General features: G+C 40.4%; 1 protein-coding gene across 5 annotated transcripts in view; it reads right to left on the bottom strand.

The window, feature by feature from the left end:
- SEPTIN9 (septin 9) overlaps positions 1-20221 on the bottom strand; it is a 147721-nt gene that overhangs the window by 16396 nt on the left and 111104 nt on the right. Inside the window, exon 1 of one of the 5 annotated variants that reach the window (XM_075177736.1) lies at positions 11783-11879. The exons of 3 other annotated variants lie outside the window; for them this stretch is intronic. The gene's annotated coding sequence lies outside the window, so the exon portion shown is untranslated. Of the gene's footprint in view, positions 1-11778; positions 11880-20221 lie in introns of those variants that run through there. One more of the 5 variants, XM_075177737.1, reaches the window with a different exon arrangement.

Here is a 20221-nt window from a genome sequence, read left to right as displayed (position 1 = left end):
CCTGCTTGTGTTATTGTCCAGTTTATAGGTTACACCTTATTCAGCAAGATCAAGTCACCTCAGTCTCCATACATCCTTCACAAGTACCAGCCCACTAACACACAATTTTATATATAGCTACATTCAGCAACACGGTGGCTAAGTGGTTAGCACTTCTGCCCCACAACACTGGGGTCATGAGTTCAACTCCCGACCATGGCCTTATCTGTGTGGAGTTTGTATGTTCTCCCCAGGTTTGCTTGGGTTTCCTCTGGGTGCTCCGGTTTCCTCCCACACTCCAAAAACATACTGGTAGGTAAATTGGCTGCTATCAAATTGACCCTAGTCTGTATGTTTGTGCGTCCGTGTGTGTTAGGGAATTTAGACTGTAAGCTCCAACGGGGGCAGGGACTGATGAGTGAGTTCTCTGTACAGCGCTGCGGAATTAGTGGTGCTATATAAATAAATGGTGATGATGATGGTTCAATGATGATGATGGTTCAATCTGACTCAAACACAAGCAATCACGCTTTGGATTGCAATGAAAAAAAAAAAAAAAAAGTACCTCCTCCCGTTGTTACATTTTATTGGACAGTAGTGAATTGTCAATCAAAAGTAAAAACTTTGCCAGATACCTCCGGGCTAGGAAAAGCAGAACACTCAGTACTTCATCTGCAGTTCGTAGAGTTAGAAGTTTGCAGTAATATAAACAAGTGTTCCATCCCCTGTGTCTCTGTAAAACATATTTACTAACAGCGGTTTAGGCTCATGTATGAGCATGTAAGTATTTCTGGTACATTTAACAGCCCCACTGGCAGCTGCAATGCACAGACCCTACTGCCATTGTAAACACGCTGCATAGTCCTGACTGCAGTGACAGAAGTGAAGAGTAACGAGGGAAGGCAAGGAGAAAACGTGGAAGCTGGAAAGAAGACGTCAGACTTTGGAGGGAGTGGAGGCATGGCAAGATATTACACAGCGTTTTACTATCAGAGAAGGTTTTGAAAACGTGAAGCACAAACCAGTCTGATTTCTCAATAAACTGGGTATACATTAATATTTAAAGACCGTCACGTGGAGAAAATAAGCTTTATTATTTTATTTCAAGGAAACGCTTTCTCACTACGCAGAAATAAACCCTTAAAACAGTAAGTTCCCCTGAAAGAGTTAAACCATACTAACCGTAGTGCTCGATGAGGGTGGGTGGGAGGGGGAGTACAGGAAACAGCAGTTCAAATATGTACTTGATCTAATATAGCTGCAAACAGATGCACAAGCTTTATAAAAAAAAAAAAAAAAAAAAAAGAGAACATACTTATTCAGGCATAAATGTTATATAATTGTGTATTTATCTCCAATGCTGGCACACAGCAGCCATTTTGTGGTCAGAACCAACACTCACGAGCCAGTGACATCAACAAGCGGCATCTGTGAGGGACTTGGCGGTAGCCATTTTGTGCCTGATTATCTCTGGTTGCTAGTGAATGAATATGCTATAGTATAGGAAATATTGGTTCAGTCCACAAAATAACAGCTTCCACTTAGTGTAGGTAAATGGTGGTCAATTTTGGAAAACTAGTACAAGTGTTTGTAAATTTTCATTTCACCAGTTATACATTAAACTGTCTGACAGCAATACTGCCAGCATATATGTTGCACTAAAGCCCCCCTTTAACCCAGTTATTTCCACCACCCCAATATAATTGCCCATTAAAGTACCACCTTGCATGCATTTAAGTCAACAAATTGGAAAGTAACTAATATGTTCCTGGTCATGTATAATGGTGATGATTGAGATCTCCATGGTTACACACCGACGACTGCCAAAGTTTCTTTTGGGTGAGAAGTATTTGCCCAAACTGGCAGGAAGCATCACTCACTGCTGCATATCTGTCCTTGTACCATTACTATTTCAGAAACAGATGTCTGTAGCAAACTCGAGCAATATGACAACTAGCAGGAAGTAGAGAGCGGTCATTTATCTCTCAACAATATCTGTTTCCTGCAACATCAGTAATCACAGATATCACAAACCAAAACATCTGGTCAAGAGATCCCTGTCAGAGTACCATTAAGACGCAGTCTAGGAGTGGCTGATATACAATCTATGGAAGGCAGCTCAATAGGTTGAAGGGAAAGATACAATTGGCTGTTTTATGCAAATGTTTTTCCACCTCATATTTAATGCCAACTTTGCACCACATCCTTTGATGAAAAATTTTTGCACCTTCCCTCCTACACTCGAAGACAAATTACAAAGATTGACCAGTCGTGGTCCGCAGTATACGTATCGGGTAAGTGAGCAACCCCAAGTCTATAGCAGGGCTACTGTAGAGGAAGGTGGCAGGTGAATAAAAATGTTAGAAAGTTGGAAAAACACTTTAAAAACGCTATAATTGACAAATATACAAGTTTCCAAAACTTTTCAGGACAAAGAAATTAGGAACAAAAAGCACTTTTAGAGGGAAATAATTTTTCTATGCTCTTCTGATTTCCTATAAAGTAGAACAGGATATCATATCAAAAAGAACAGTAGAAATACGAGCAAATACAAATAGATATCCTAAATTGTAGCGGATATCTCCTTTGCACATATTTTCTAGTATACAGTAATTTTCTTTCACAGTGGATCAACTTGTACCCTATACCATCAATGGTTGTGTAGGGTACCTGTCAACCACACAAAGTGGCGACAGCCAATAGGCTGAACCGAACTAAGAATACACAAGGAATTAATGACATCACTGAGGTAAGAAGTGCCTCACTACATCATCAGCAACACAAACACTAAATATGATGGGAATTACACTGACAGGTTACTTAGTAGGGAAAGACGTACAAAAAAAATAAAATATTTTGCCTTTGGAAAGAACAAAGAAAGTATCTCAGGCACAAGTGATTTTCTTCAGATTATTCTAGTGTCATATTTATATATCAACAGAAGAATCAATATAACAGCAACCAGTACGGTAACACATAGCCTGTCGGGAGCAGCCAAAATACAGACTTAAGGCAGAAAAAGGTCATTGACAAGTAAACCAATGTGACCAGAAAAGACCCATCTATGCAACTTACCTGCCCCTGCTGCTCCCTAAGGCGAGGTACACACTGAAGAATTTTCCGACAGACATGTTATCTGAAATGATTCTACCTACGACTGAAGGTCCGATCAGTCTGGCGGTTCATGCGACACACTGACACGATTTACCTGCAGATCTGTGCTCTTCATCTGGTCCTCTAATCTTCAGAGAATGACAGCACATTATTCATTCATTATTGTCACACTGATTAAAACCGCCTTGTTATAGCTATTCACATGTCCTAACGGATTTAGTTAGAATGTTTCATTTCAGAGTCACAGAAGCTGTCTCAGAATGAACAGATGAATTATTCCTTCTACAGCACTCTGTACATTTATTCACCGGGACATTCATCGCTAGCATCGGCTGAAAAGAGCCCTACTCTGTAAACTCTATGGGGATCGTGAGCATGAGTGCATACCCACTGCATGATCAGTCGGAAAATATTTAACAGTACGACCAACCAAATGAGCCAACAATCGACACTATGGAACGACTTTCGACCATTGTGTCACTTTACACACTAACCCGAATTTCGACCAAATAGCAGACAGTCAGTCGTATGTCGGCTGATTTGCTCGATTATTGGACGAAAACGCTCAAGTGTGCACCTAGCCTTATAGCTCTTAAAATCATCTTTAAAACTAGATTGCGTCTTATAAAACACTGTACAATTCAGAGATGGTGTTAACGCATGTACAGGCACCTCTGATGCCATGGAATGCCCGGGCACTCCTTAAGATCAGCCTCATACGTCTTATGTATGCATGAAACCAATCATGTGAAAAACAAACATTAGCAACTATAGACAATGTAACAGGCATCCCCTGAACCCCCAGCTTTACGCCACCACTTTTGACTTATAGTCTCTGCTATAGGTCATAGACCAGATAACAGTACCGAGCGTGCTGGGAGCAGCTGGCTTCAGCATTACATAATCTCTTATGAACAATGCAGGAGGTAAATAAATGAGGGAGTGCAGTGTGCTCCACGTGGTCTCCCTCCTTCCTCTGCGGGCTCTGGACTGAACAAGAAAGTGGGAAGCTCGTGTGGCATGTGGGAAAAGTTATGGAGCAAGTACTGGGTCTAAGTGTCATGTGGGGGCATGCTGGGAAAATATTTTAAGGAAAGTGGGCAATTTGAATGGCGCGTAGAAGGTCTGAAGGGAATGTGGAGGCATTTTTGGATGAGAAATAAGGGACTTCTGTGGCAATTTTGGGGCTGTTTTTCTATTACCGACATTAAATGTATTAAATGCTTGTATGTTCAGTTTTGACTATTCCAGGGCAATTTAACATGTGTAATTACCAATATAATGTTATATTTCCCTTTGGCTAAAAAAAAAACCACCCCATTTAGGTATTGAGTAGTAATTTTATTCCACAGAAAAAAAAAAAATGTAGTACAAACACTGCTACGATTACTTATACTGGAAACGTGACATCATGACCAGAGCTTCCCTAATGGAGTACAACTCTTGCCACAATAATAACACTGCATTCCGTAACAAAGTCAATGGGAGTTATATTAAGAATCTTGTAAATAAACATTTTTCCTTGGTTTGTTTCTTCAAGTTTTTCAGGCTACAATCAAAGATTTATAATTCTGCACCATTTCCACAGTGCCATGTGGCTACCATGGCAACCACAGTCACATGATGCAATGAGCAGAGATTTCGGAACACTTCACTGAGCTTGGTCTGCATTGCAAATCTCCTAGGAGATAATGATGTTGGGAAGACAGCTACGAAATATTAAATGCATGCTTAAAATGTACTTAACTTGTTGCTTAAAATGTACTTAACTTGCTATTTAAAGGGAAAAAAACTATGCGGGATTGATGCTTTATCCTTCCTTAATAGTGACACCAGAAATTCTTCTCCTGGATAACATCATGAATATCTAAGTGAGAACCTACAGGAAACAGATATGTCTGATCTCCCTAACAAGGCAATTTTGGATGCTTTGTGTGCAAAGACCAAGAGGAACGCAGACCACAAAGATACGAGGGGGGGGGGGGGGGGAATACAAGCAAAAGACGAAAAGGCTTAAAAATGTAAATGCATTTGTATTCACTCTACATCACCAGGGAAGGGGGTGCTCCCAAAAATATACATCACTGTGAACCGGTCTTGAAAATCTGATTACTGGACACTAGAAAGAAGCATTACACAATGGGCAATGAAAGTATACAATTAGGTGATTTGTCAAGAAGCCAGCAAGAAATGGCTCCATCCTGTGACCACTACCTGTTTTTGTGAACCACAAGCAGATTATTCACCAATCCACCTCTCTTTTACTTGCTGCTCTTGTAACACCAACAGACAGACGAGATGTTAAAGCATCCTGTTTATGTTGAGACTACAGAGAGAGAGAAACCGAGAGGGAGTGAACATGTGTTGGCTGATTTTGGTTCTCCTCTAAAGCATACAATATAATGTGTGAGAGGAGAACTGCACTAACATGAAGCCTTAACATGAAAGAAACAAGGTAACTCAAAAGTAAGGTGAAATTATTTTGTATAAACAATCTCAACATAAAAAAGTAAGATGATTGAAGCTATATAAACCAAAGCATTAAAGGGCAACTCCACCATCGTAAAATATTATTGTCCAGGCAGATTTGTTTATGGTCTTTACCCACAGAAAAAACAACTGCAATGCATAGTTCAGAGCTTATCTGTTGTTGTATCCAATCCCATCTGGGCAATTACATTCCCCAAAGGCAGAGTTCTTCTTTAAATACTGTTGTACAACTGGCACCACTGAGAATAACAAAATGACTTGAAATGCGATTATGTCACAAATTGACGGCTACTATTGTGTGGATAATACTGTCCACATAGAACTTCTCCTGAGCTTTCATAACAAATCACCTGGAATTAGAATATTTAACATGTGCCAAAAACGTAAAAACACTACGTGGTCATGATCCCTATGTCAATTTGCATTCCTAATGTGAACAAATGTTTACAAAAGGCAAGGAAATGCTTTCAGCTGCATCTTATTGTACTGACCAGCAATGTAGCCTACCCAACAATGGTAAGGACACAAAAATATAATTTACATTGTTGCTGGTGAAATTTCAGACAGTAATAAAACAAGGTTGAATTAAAATGGGTTGTCCACTTTAAGACAACCTCTTCTCCATATAACCTGCATAACTATGTACAGAAAATATGGGTGGTCCCCTTGTCAGAAACCCGTTAACTCAAGCAGGACTGGCTGCAGTCAACGGTGCACATTTCCTCTGTGTAAGCTCATTGCAGTTCACAAAGCTCTATGGAACAGCTTCCATAGAACTTTATAGGGGAGCCATGGACGTGCTTAATCCACTGGAGCATAGCTATGCAGTAGGAGCTGTTCGCTTCAAGTAAAGGGGGGTTCCACTAATTTCTGTACAAAGGGGGCAAGTTGTTCTAGCGAACAGTGGAGAGAAAAAAAAAACACACCTGAGCATGGATCATCTAATCTTTATACTGTCTAAAGCTGGGTACACATTACAGGGTTTTTGTCCAATAATCGGCTCAAGCAGCCGACATACGACCGACCGCTCGTTCGAAAGTCGGGTCAGTGTGTATAGTGACACGATGGTCGAAAGTCTGCCCAAATGGACGATTGTCGCCTCATTTGGTTGGTCGCACCGTTCAATATTTTCGTTCTAATCTCCTTTCCGTTGTGCATTGTGTATAAATTTCCGATCGATGTTGCTTCAGTGTGTACAAAATTAAAATCATTGCTCACGACAACATGGCTGTACAAAGTCGCTACCGGGACGGCTGCTCTTCCCTTTATCATCTAAGACAAGGCTAGTGTGTATGCTGTACATGGACCGAGCGATCGGACCATCGATCAGATGTAAAATCTGATCGGCATAAAAAGTTGGTGGGAAATTCTGTAGTGTGTACCCAGCTTAAGGACTTAAATGTATACTGTTACCAGCTCCAGGTCTGATTAGATCTGAAATACAGCTATGGGACCCTATTATCCAGAATGTTTGGTACTTCTTACTGCATAAGGGTTTTTCCATCATCCAGAGCACAATACATAGCCAGTGGTAACTTTTGTCATTTCCCATGACCAGAAAAACCGGTCCTAGGTTATGTATAATAGAGATAGATGTCTCTATGATATGTGCAGTTTTTCTACTTGACAAGAATCTAGAGACGGAACTGAATGTGGTGAAACTGAACTAGAGCAGAACACAGAACCTTTCAGGACAGGAGGAAGCCACAGCACATCAGTTTTTAGAAATGTCCCCATTACAGCATTGCTCCAAATTAAACATTAACAGCAGAGCATTGGTACTCAGTCTCTCTTATTATGTGACTACAACTCTATTCTCATTGTGAGAGTCATAGGAGCAGGAGCCCATTCTCTGCAGTAACAGCCAGCTTCTTCCTTTCCTCTATTCCTGGATAATTTCCTCACCCAGCGATAATTCAGCTCTCTTACAATTCTGTCACAGTCTGAAGGGCAGCGATGCTGCAGTGACCAATCCCTGCCAAATTCCTGTCTCTCCATCCCACTGTCATTGCTATTATCATAAGGTAGGGGAATAATACACACACGTTTGCTCTACTAACATAAAAGTGCATTGATGTGTTCATCTGTTAACATATAATCACACATCCTATTACTATCATGATATCGACCTGCCTTTTGCATTATCCCTAAAATACGCCAAACATACGTATTAAATGTGTGTATAAAGTGGACAGACACTACCGAGATATTCTTAGACCAGCTGTGGACTATTATAAATTGTAAATGTATAAGTTGGATGGGACTGAGGGCGATACAGGTTAGTTTCCAGTATACAGTCGGTTTCTGCAAGGCAATGCCTGGTGACCTGTTTCTTGGGAAGGGTGATGTGTATTTACAGCTGTACAATACTAGGTATAAACATCCACATGAGAGGCTGGAGGCCAGAGAAAAGCTTATTGATGCCCACATCTTATCTGTATGCTACCTGGAATCTACTGTATATTATATAGTCAGGATTAATATGGATTCATGAAAACCCATGACTGGTGGGAAAAGGGTTAAAAAAAAGGAAAAAGGTTAGTTTGTATGGGGAGTTTTCTCTTAGTGGGCGTTTAATTTTGATTATTCTTCCTTCTACAAGCACCCAAGTGAGAAGCCTGGAGCAGCACCCTGTAAAAGGCCAACAATGGTGACCTTTCGCTATCCTACGCCAACTGTTCCTGGAGAGGATGTGGGGCTGCTGGGGGAGGAAGGGAAGGAGAGGCTTGGCGCAGGGAAGGAAGAATAAAAAAGGTCCTTAGGGGGGAGCGGGTGGGCTGCAAGGGGACGCACTCACCAGGGAGGTTTATCACTTCCTCATACAGGCCTGTGAAACTTTATAGATTTAAATGCAAACATGTGTTCAGTGGTACTGGCGCTATTTTTCTATGTGTATACACAAGTGCATACCAGGCACACGGAGAAAGATCGCAGAGAGACTTAACAGAACTTAGTCTTAAACAAAGCATTATTTCCCTTACAATTACTAAAGCAGAAGAGAATTAAAATTTCTAGAAAGACCGGATTTTCTTTAGTTATGTTTGTAGTCTTTGTTAATATCTACTTTATAGTTTATTCGGGTGCAGGGGTTGGCAACTTGTACTTCTATGTCTCAGCTATGGGGTACATCAACAGCTGTAGAGTGAAGGGCTGTTTATGCCTGTTCTACAGGAACAGGTGGATGTCACAACGTTTCATATAGAAATGTTATCAGGGAGCTTACAATCATCATCAGCTATTTATATAGCGCCACTAATTCCACAGCGCTGTACATAGAACTCATTAACATCAGTCCCTGCCCCATTGGAGCTTACAGTCTAAATTCCCTAACACACACACAGAGAGATACTAAGGTCAATTTAATGGCAGCCAATTAACCTACTAGTATGTTTTTGGAGTGTGGGAAAAAACCCACGCAAACACAGGAAGAACATACAAACTCCACACAGATAAGGCTTCGGAAAAGAAATTATGAACCCAGTGCTGTGAGGCAGAAGTGCTAACCACTGAGCCACCGTGCTGCCCCAATCATATATATATTCAAACTTGTCAACCAATAGCTAGGAATTCAGAGATAGCGAAGTGGGTTTGCCATGTATACACGGTGTAGGTTTCATGCACTTACAACAATCTGTAACAGTAAGAATGTTGATGCTCTGGACGTATAAAGTATACTTTACATGTTTACCCCAAAACTGACTCTTTCCGCCTTTTTTTTTTTTTTAATATATATTATTTAGCCATTAATAGATTCTAGAAAGTTGAGGTATTGCCCACATAAACCAATTAGAGTCTAGCTATTATTTACCTAGTACACTCCACTAAATGATTTCCAGAAATGGTTTGGTTGCTAAGGGCAACAGTTACACTTTTACATTTAGAAGCGTTTAGTAAATCTACCCACAGGCCTTTTCATTTCTTTGTAAGTTCATTGATACAGCTCTGTCAAACACTTCACAGCTTATTATCAATGAACCTGGCAATCAACAAAAGTTAAGTGAACTGCTATGGCCAATTCAAATAAAAATAACTATAGGCTAAAATAAGCGAAGAATCAAAAATCACAAACACTGAGCCAAGATATTGATCCACATGAATATAAATATGCAACCAAGGTAAATATATGTACATATCTTTTATAAGCCTGTTGTTCTTAGTAATGTTTGTGTTATATAATCAGTGCAGTCATTGCATCCCTTCCCCAAACATAACTGGACAGCATGACCTGGAAGAGGTTATAGAATAGACTGACTAGTATACCTTGAGAAGGATGTGTGTGCAGTCTATGGCAGATTAAAGAGATTAAACAGTAGAGAATGAGAGTGGTGAGGAGAAGGGGAGGAGGGGTGATGTCTCTGTCTTCTCTCACTAAACAGGAAACCGATACAGATCTTCAGCAGCCAGTAAGAAACAAAGACAATATTATTCTAACATTCTGATGAATCTTATACAACATATATGTATCTCAATGAATGCAACAATTAAGGGCACTTGAACTCCTTAGCTAGTTGGCCTGCAGGGATGTTTTCAATGCACTGCAGTATATCTCCCTTAGAGGTGTGAGACAAGTATACTGACAGCCATACTACAAAACGGATTTGCAGTGATAGAACTATGAATAATGGAGGGTTTTTCTTTTTCTTTAGTCAGAATACATAAAAAAAGCAAGACACAACCTTATACATCTTAACTTGCAATTCCTACCAACATGCAAGGATGTAAGTTCCATAATTGCAGATGGTACAGTGGCTACTGAAGCCCACTGCTTATGGAGGCCTGCCTTCCCTGTCAATGCCCTGTATATTTTTCATCAGTGCTTGGATGGAACAAGGGTATCCTTACAAATATCTTTAGTGTGTGTGTGTGTGTTTGTGTGTATAAATGTTTTTTAGATTCACCCCTGACAGGAATATTCACTTAACAAAAATGCATTAACATATGCAGATTATAGGTCACCATTTTTATAGCATCACTCACAGCTAAACGACCTCCACCCCCCAGAAATCAAGTGACAAGATAAGATCCTATTTCAACGTTGCAACCTCTATCTGCCTTTCAGCAAGACAAAAGCACACCCATATAGGATGCATTAAGACAGATTATGTGCAGATAGTACAAGGACTTTAATGTACACATGTATCAAGCAAATATTTCCAATGCAATATATCTCTAATTCCACCTACCTCAAGGTCTCACAATGCTTGATTTGTGGCCTTCACCTTGTACAGTACAGACTGCTAGATTTTTATTCTTTGAAGTGGTACTGGACAATACCATCTTTGCAGGGCGACTATTAATTAATTCATCTAACGTCTCTACACATTCTCTCACATCTCCAATTAATCTGAAGACCTGACCGCTAGGGAGCATGACCTCTTGTTCAGATATTTATCTTTGTGTGGTGTTACTTCCCTAGGACTGTAGACCCCTCATGCTGTTAGCTTCTGTCTCTGTGTGGATAGATATATTGCAGGTGTAAAGTTTCCCTAGACTATTACAAAATGTCTGTTTTGCAACCCAAAACCAGTTATGGATGTCATATGACCATTTCACTGAATATCCCTGGGCAGTTACAGACAGGTTTAGACGGAAGTTACAAGCTGAAGCATTTCTTCCAGGTGAAAAAAATAAATAAAACTATACAATTGCATATTTAACCTAATCACTGCTGTGTGCACCCAAAAAGACCAACACAATCCAAATCAACCCAATACTGACAGCTACACAATTGCTGCAATAGGCCTTACACTGATATTGCAGTTGCTTAATTGTCCCTGGAAGGAGAGCATTGCACAATGCATTCTCCGTTAGAAAACGTTAGGAGTTGCATAAAAAAATGTCGACAATTGTATGAATAACTGTTGGAAGTCATTGTAAACATAATGGCAGTGCGGGGGTTAACATAGACCCATGTAGTATAATTATAAAGGAGCAAAGTCTTTTACACTGTCACCTTTTCTAACGCACAATGGAGCTGTGTTACCGCCCCAGTGCAGGGCGGCCAGTATGCAGACCCCCCACCCACCATCGGGGATCAGTTAATCCCCCAACTTCCAGAGCATTGGTTTTTATTGTTACCCCTCCTCTTACACATGCATATGGTCTGATGACTGCAATGTCCCTCAATGCAGCAGAGCTCATCTGCTCCCCTCACCCCCCTGCTCACTATACACCCTATGTACTCCCCGTGCTCACCTACCTCCGGATAACAATCACTCCCGGGCTGCAGATCACGCTCACCCGGAGCAGGCACCGAACACTGAGAATGATCTAAAGCTGGGCGCCTGTGAGACCCGCGGCCACGCCCCCGTCACGTGGTGCACGGGGGAGGGGCCCCAGGACGCATGGGGTTAAAGTGCTGTAGTGGCCTCCAGACAAATCCTAGGAAGACAGCGCTGTAGATTTGTGTCTTGATAAGAGAAGTTGCACGATATATAGACTCACATTTACATACATGGGCTTTGTTGTTGTGTGTGTGAGAAGACTATTACCAGAGCTAGTACAATCTGCACATAGGCATTTCATCATTAACCCATACACAGAGACCAGCGATGTATTAAGGGGTCTATTTATGACCCTGCGAATTTTCTTCACGCAAATTATCATTTTTTTATAGAATGATTTAAGGTGCATATTTATTAAAATTGTTCAGCTAGGACAGCGATGGGGGCTTGTCCCTGCATCAGGGGCTAGCTGACTTGGGGGGGCATCTGACCCCTGGGCCAGTCCCATAGTGGGCTACCTTGGGTTGGTTCACTGGGCTACCTGCATTTAATTTTCCTTTAAAATGTCCCTAATAGGCTGCTTGAGTCGAGTCTTGCCCGCCCTTCCCCCCGGCTAAAATTTGTCAGCCCTCCCCTGCCCAGCATATAGTCTATAGCAGTGTTGTCTAACTTGTGACACTCCAGGTTTTGTGAAACTACAAGTCCCAGCATGCTTTGCTAATATATAGCACCTTATTGCTGGAAGGGTATGCTGGGACTTGTAGTTTCACAAACATCCGGAGTGTCACAGGTTAGCCAACACTGGTCTATAGTAAAGCAATCGCAATGGCGATCACTTTACTTATAGGTTCTGAGGGTTTTTACACAATTTGTGATAAGGAAGGAGGGAAGCAGCACGAAGTCTGATGGGGTGGGATCCGGAGATCCCTCTCCTGTGCTCTCCCCATAGGATAGTCAAAGTCAAATTCCGAATAATATATAAGACAATGATGCAGTCCCCATAGACACCTATGGGGACTGCATTAATGATCGAAGAGGCTGGGACCCTCTAATAATAAATAGGATTGTTACTTTAAAATGCGGCAATCCTTTGTGGGATTTCGGCACATTAAAACCTCTTTGAATGTTCATAAATAGGCACCCAAGCGTTTTCAGAATTATGAAAGAAAGACATGAGGTTAAGTGGCTTTTTCCAACCTTAAACGACACTAGTTGAAGCTAATGTCATTTAAATAGGCCAAATAGTTATTTGTATCTGTCAGATACGATGTTGCTGTTATATAGTATCTACTTATTTGTAACTATCAGACATCACTACTCTTCAAGAGAAGATACTGATGTGTTGGGTAAAATGTTCTACCATGATCTATTGTGTAAAAAACACCAGACACTGCGGGGCTTATTCAATTGTCCGCATTACTCGCAAAAGTAATGCAGCTTGCACACTATTACCGTTTTTACGCTAACTGTAACGCTCAGGGAGCTGCGAGCTGAAATCCGGCTTAGAATTACCGTAATACCGGTAATACTCTTAATGCCGCATTACTTTTGCGAGTAACACGGACAATTGAATATACCCCTGCATGTATAGTTTTGTGTCTGTATGGGGAATCACATTAGTAAACATATATGGGATATATGAAGTACAATGGTTGTGTTACATAAAGTAACACTACTGAACCATTAAACTATCGAACCATTTTCTCTTCATCAATGACCTTAATTTTGGGTAAAGCAAAAATAAGAAAAGCCAAAAATGTAAGCTAAATATCAAACCAACCTGAGGAAGTAAATAATAAACAAACCATTCTGAAAGCAACCTAGATACTTATTTTGAATGTGATTTCAAAATCCCAATAATATAATAGAAATCGTAAGTATAATAATGCTACCTGCACTTTTGTTTAGTTTGCTAGACAAAGACACCAGAAACTTTATGAAATGAAATGCCATAGAATACCACAGCTCTGCAATATAACCAATGTTCCAGATCTGTAGATATGTATGAAATGTAAACAGAAAACAGAGGCAACTGATAATTTGAAGGGCAAGTCTTGTTCATGTTCTGTATGTACAACTGCACAGTACCACTACTTGTTTTCTGTATGCCTTGCGTGTGGTATACATAAAGATTTACTTTCATTCTTTTAGATTTAATTATTTATATTACAACTGCTTTGTACTATGATCCTATTCACTAATCATGTTGAAAATGTATTGTAGTATTTTTACACTTTAGTAGCTGACATATCTGACCTCATCACTGGCCAAAATTGCAGACAACCTCTTCTAGCTCTACCACCCTGTTTCATCTGATAGGACAACTCCCACGCACAGCATTGGTAACTGGGAATCTTTCTATCAGAGGCTTAACAATAGGGGGTGCAGCGGCTTCCCGAGGCCTCTTCTCAGCTAGGGCGCCTGCTCAGAAGAGGACCCCACTCTGTTCTATTGGTGGTGGTGGGGGTGTGGTGAGAACAGCATTACAGGTCCCCCATACCCCAACATGGGTCCCAGCGATCGATACACACATGTTTAACCACTACTATGTTCTGCTGGTTGTATGCTGCCTAAACTCTAAGTTCTTATAAAAACAAATGCCAATTAGATGCCCGCAATGCGCCACAACGAGCGTGCTTTCATTGTGCTGTGATCGCTCAGAAAATTGGGGTTTATTGAAACCTGTGGGGGACGCTCACTTGGTACACAGGGGTGCCCATTCTATACGCAATGCAGTTTTTTGGACAAGTCAATGCGTCCGACCGCTTTAATTATGTCCTGTAGCAGCTTAAGGTTTCAGATTTGGCCACTCAAGTAAGTGGCCAAACCAGATTTATCAGTCAGAGATACCTCGCTGCTGTTTGTTTCTGCAAATCGCTGCTGTATGCCACTGTGTAATGTTTGCTGTATGCACACTGTATGGCGCTGAGGACCCTTTGTATTGTTTTATAAATAATAATAATAGGTCATGGGTAGGTACTGGGTTTTAAGGAATGACCTTTTTCTTCTCTATGGGGTATATTTATTAAACTGCAGGTTTGAAAAAGTGGAGAAGTTGCCTATAGCAACCAATCAGATTCTAGTTATTTAGTACATTCTACAAAATGACAGTTAGATAGTGATTGGTTGCTATAGGCACAATCTCCACTTTTCCAAACCTGAAGTTTAGTAAATATACCCATATGTATTTTATACTACTCTATATATCACTAGTTTCCATTAAATGTGCTTTAGTCTTCATTTCATTACCTTTCCATTACATTTTACCGTCTGACCAATGATCTCTAAATAGACAGGTTTTATTTAGTAAAAGTGATGGTAACTTCAGTGGTAGACAGTTCTGGTAACAGACAATGGTAACCTTGGTTGACAGTTCTTTCCAGCTTGTGCAAGCTGCATATTTTTTTTTTTTTAACTCTGCTGACAAATAAATTTGTTTCTAACAAAATTCAGTCTGAGCACGTGAGCTTGCAGTAAAAAGACTAATTAATATACAGTATCTAGGTATCATTTCTAATCCAGAAACATTTGAAATCTCTCAAGGGGTCTGAAAATTGTTGCAGGATTGTGCATATGTATTCAAGTCACCAGAACAAGAGTGCTAATAAAAGAGGAATATCTCACAGATTGGTGGCTGGGATTTCCCCTAACATGTCTACGCTGGGGATTGATCTTCCTGTCCCAGAGGGGGTCTCGCTCCAAGGCGGAGTGTTACATGATACTGGTCATTGCTCCCTTGCAGAGATCTCAGGAGGCTGTTCTGTATTACAGCGGGGCAGATGGACGCCAGATGTGGCTTTATGTGAAGCAGTGTTTTCGGTTCCCAGAACAAGGGTCTCTTACCCCTGCCCTGCAACAAGAACCCTCGCAGCTTTCCACAGTGGTGTGTTCCTTTCGCTACAGGCGTTGGCGTATAAAATACAGATTGCTCTCTGTCAAAGCAATGGAAGCTACAATACAGGCAAAAGGCACAGTCGTATTAAACTACTTAACAACACAATTCATTCTACATTGCACATACTGTCACATCTGCATCTGGTTGGATAGAATATCTTAAAGATAGGAAATGGAAGGAACAGAATCTGTACAGAGGCTGTATTCCGTTTAACCACAGTCTATTCCTTCAATATTTCAAATGGCTAAAGAGGAGCACTTAAAAAGGACCTGTGATCTTTTATAGATCTCCACAAAAGTACAAATTTAGTTTCTGGTCAAATTCACTAAATGACAGTAAAATGCAAAGTTAGACTTATCTGTCATATGTTGATTAAAGCATGGAGAAGCATATTTAACAAGGGTCGCAGTGGTACAAGTATCAGCCTTATTGCAGCATACATAAGTTAGTGTACACTGAATGCTAAAGGCAAAACTAGGTTGCTCTCTGCCTACAAAATGCCGCCTACCCTTCTGCACATCAAAAGTACCAATGTTCTACATCAGTGAAGGGCGCTGAAAGCAGTGACATATAGCTGCTCTGGAGAGACGTAGCTCTACAAAAGCAAATAGGATGTGAGAGTGGTGGTTTTGACCGTGGAACGATAGCCGATGCATTACAAGGGGGTTTGAGTATCTCAGAAAGTGGAATTTTCGCACACAACAGTCTCTAGAATTTACAGAGAATGGTGCGCAATACAAAAAACTTCCAGTGAGTGGCCGTTCTGTTGATGAAAACACCTTGTTAATGAGTGAGGTCAGAGGAGAAGGACAAGATTGGTTCAACCTAACAGGAAGGCAACAGTAACTCAAATTAACCAGGCGTTACAACAGTGGTATACAGAAGAGCATCTCTAAATGCACAGCTCGTCGAACCTTAAAGTGGATGGGCTACAGCAGCACAAGATCACACCAAGGTTCCACTCCTGTCAGTTTAGAACAGGAAACTGATGCTACAGTGGGCACAGGCTCACCAAAATTGGACACTTGAAGCGTGGTGTCAATGGTGCAGGCTGCCTGGTGGTGGTGTAATGGAGTGGGGAATAATTTTTTGCCGACAAGAATACCTATTAACCATTATTTAAATGCCACAGCCTACCTGTGTATTGTTGCTGACCTTGTGAATCCCTTTATGGTCACAGTCTACCCATCTTCTAATGGCTACTTCCAGCAAGATGTCACAAAGCACATGTCATCTCAAGCTGCTCCCACGAACATGACAATGAGTTGTGTACTCCACAGTCACAATCCAGTGGAGCACTTTTGGGATGTGGTGGAATGGTAGGTTTGTGCATGAATATGCAGCCAACATATCTGCGGTGAGTGATGCTATCATGACAACATGGACAGGAATCTCTAAGGAATGTTTTCAGCATCTTGATGAATCCATGCCACAAAGAAATCAGACTGTTCTAGCCAGTACTAAAAGGGTTTACCTAATAAATTGGCTGCTGAGTGTATAATATAGATATTAATTTCATTTAAAGCAGCAATCCCACATATATTTTTTATTTAAATAGCAAATTAAGTACTTTTCAAGTATGCATCTTTGATTTTTCTTAACTGTCCCCTTACAAACGATTTCAAAATCTCTCTGGAGGGGAGACAAGTATGGCTGCCAGACACACTCACAGACTGGAACTGTATTGTGTATGAACCCTCTGTGGCCATGTGATAGCAGAGAGAGGAAAATGAAGGGAAGGACTTTACAGTGCACAGTCAGACTGAGCTCAGAGGAGTGTCCCAAAGCCTCTCTGTTTACTACATCATGTGACTGTGGTTGCCATGGTAGTCACATGTCACTGTGCAAACCATGCAGAAGTATTAGAAGTATAATGGAGTCATTCATAGCAGCCTGAAGAAACAAACCAAGCAATAATATTACATCACAATGTACTTGCCAACTTGACAGTAGCAGAATGATGTATTAATGGTCGATGGTGCTGGGAGTTTTGAGACATACAGATTGCTAAAGTCTTCAGCTCCATCACCAAGAACTTAGCATTTTGACAGAAGGTATTCAAAAGAACTTCTAAATCTAATATGAGGGAAACAAGTATATTGCACACTTTATAAACAATAAAATCAATAAAAAAACAAAAGTCCAACATGGTCAAATTAATGGACTATTATTCATTATTTGTAAAGGCATGGATTTCCTGCTATAGAAATTAGGAACAGGGTGCAAACGGAGGGTATATTAATTGTGGTTTAATTAAGCATCAGCAATTTTAATATTTTAAAAAAGATGATAACACTCACAAATATTTAATTGTTTGAGGATATTATCACCACTATTGTGGATTAGAATAGATGAGTTGTGGCAGGAGCCCGAAGCCCATAGCTATAGGAAGTTTAAACCTTTCCCATTTAAATTCAGTAATAGAAGTATGATCTTGACAAGAGATAAAGGGACCTTGAGGTGATAGACATGATGGATATTCTAATAACAATGACAAGACATCCTTGCTGTCTATTGAAGAATACATGCTATATGGGGTTTTGCAGTGTATATACTGTGTATCTGTTATATTTATTTTATTTTAAACAACATATTTTGCAGTTATGCAGAATATAGCAATGAGCGCTAAAACTGCAGCAAGAGCCCAAAATGTAAAACATGTCTATGAGAAAATCTTCCCAGGGACAAATATTAGTTTGTGTTTGATGCAGAGATCAAAGACTGGGAAGTGCCGGGTGAATGGGGTCAGAACAGAGTGTTCATTGTAAGGCAGCGGCTGGTACCACTCTGCCTACAGGACAGGGCAGCATTGAATAACAACAGCCCCAGCTAGAGGCTGTAAAGGGAAGTTATTACCCACATATATGTCCAGCTGTGTCTGAGGCTATGTAGGAATGAGAGTAATGTCTATGGGTGAGTGGATGAAGGTGGGAGGATAGTACAAGTATGAGGTTTCAATGCATTCTTCAAAATCCTAGTGAATTCTTTGCCCAATGCATCTGATGCCAGTTTAACCAGAAGTAGCTGACAGCAAGGGTGACTATGTTTTTATGCATAGCACAGAGTGACATCCACAGTGCTGTATATCATCATCATTTATTTATATAGCGCCACTGATTCCACAGTGCTGTACAGAGAACTCATTCACATCAGTCCCTGCCCCATTGTAGCTTACAGTCTAAATTCCCTAACATACACAGAGAGAGAGAGAGAGAGACTAGGGTCAATTTTGATAGCAGCCAATTAACCTACTAGTATGTTTTTGGAGTGTGGGAGGAAACCGAAGCACCCGGAGGAAACCCACGCAAACACGGGGAGACCATACAAACTCCAACAGTTTTATGTAAAAATTTTGGCACCCCTGGACAAGTTGCATGTCTCACTGAAACTCTAAATATGCTAACACAACCTCTGCAGGGTACAAACTTAAACAACATATTTTGCACAATTTTAATGCACAATTACTATTTATTAATTTTTGAAGTTAAAGTCAAATCTGGAAGACCCAGAACTACTCATTAACTGGACAGGTACCTCCGTAAAGGTCCTGGAGAAAGGTTTAGACAAAAATCAATGTCTGAAGTATGCAACACAATGCTGAGATAAGGGAGAAACTTTTTGGAACAAAGTGCTGTGGACTGATGAATCAATATTGAACCACAAATTATTTTTTTTTTAGAACAATGGGGAGTAATTGAAGAAAAGAACACCTTGCCAACTGATAAGCCTTGGGGTGAATCTGGAGTTATATGGTAACCAGTGGGACAAAAAATGGTTGGAAAGCAGAATGGATTGAACTAAATATCAACAATTCCTAAAAGCTACTGTCAGTGAAGGAATCAAAGCTATAAAGTGGTTGGATATTACAACAAGAAAAAGATACCAGTCGTACAGCAAATCAACCATGAAGTACTTGCAGGAAAGAAAGATTAAGATTTTGTGATGGTCTTCACTGTCCCGACTTGTGAATTATTAAATATCGATGGGGAGATCGCGAACATGCAGCGCACGCCAAAAGGCCTAAGAATATTTCTGAGCTCGAACAGTTCTGCAAGGAACAGTGGGAAAAAAATCCTAAAGCAAGACTACAGAGACTAACCAGGCTACAAGAAACGTTTAGAAGCTGTGATTTCTTGCAATGTATGTGTTACTAATCACTGACTGACAAGATGATGCCTGAGCATTTGCACATGTCATGTTCACGGTTTTATTTTTATTTATTTTTTGTTTTCAATCTTTTAACTATTTAAAATAAATAGTAATTGTGCAATAAAGTGTGCAGAAATATGTCATATTTATGTATGTACCCTGAAGAGGTTATGTTAATGTCTCTATACTTAGAGATCCAGTGAAACATGACATTTCACCAGAGGTATCCAAACTTTTGCATACAACTGTATATATTGTCATTGATTTGCTCATGGCAAAATTATAACTTACAGCCCTATGCCAGAACTATTAGGTGGTGACCCTTCATTTGCTGTTGTACCTATCTGTACATAGGCTGGGAAACTGCCCT

This window comes from Mixophyes fleayi, chromosome 6, assembly GCF_038048845.1.
Source record: "Mixophyes fleayi isolate aMixFle1 chromosome 6, aMixFle1.hap1, whole genome shotgun sequence".
Taxonomy (NCBI): Eukaryota; Metazoa; Chordata; class Amphibia; order Anura; family Limnodynastidae; genus Mixophyes; species Mixophyes fleayi.
The sequence above is the reverse complement of the archived record's forward strand: the minus strand, read 5'-3'. Positions and strand labels throughout refer to the sequence as shown.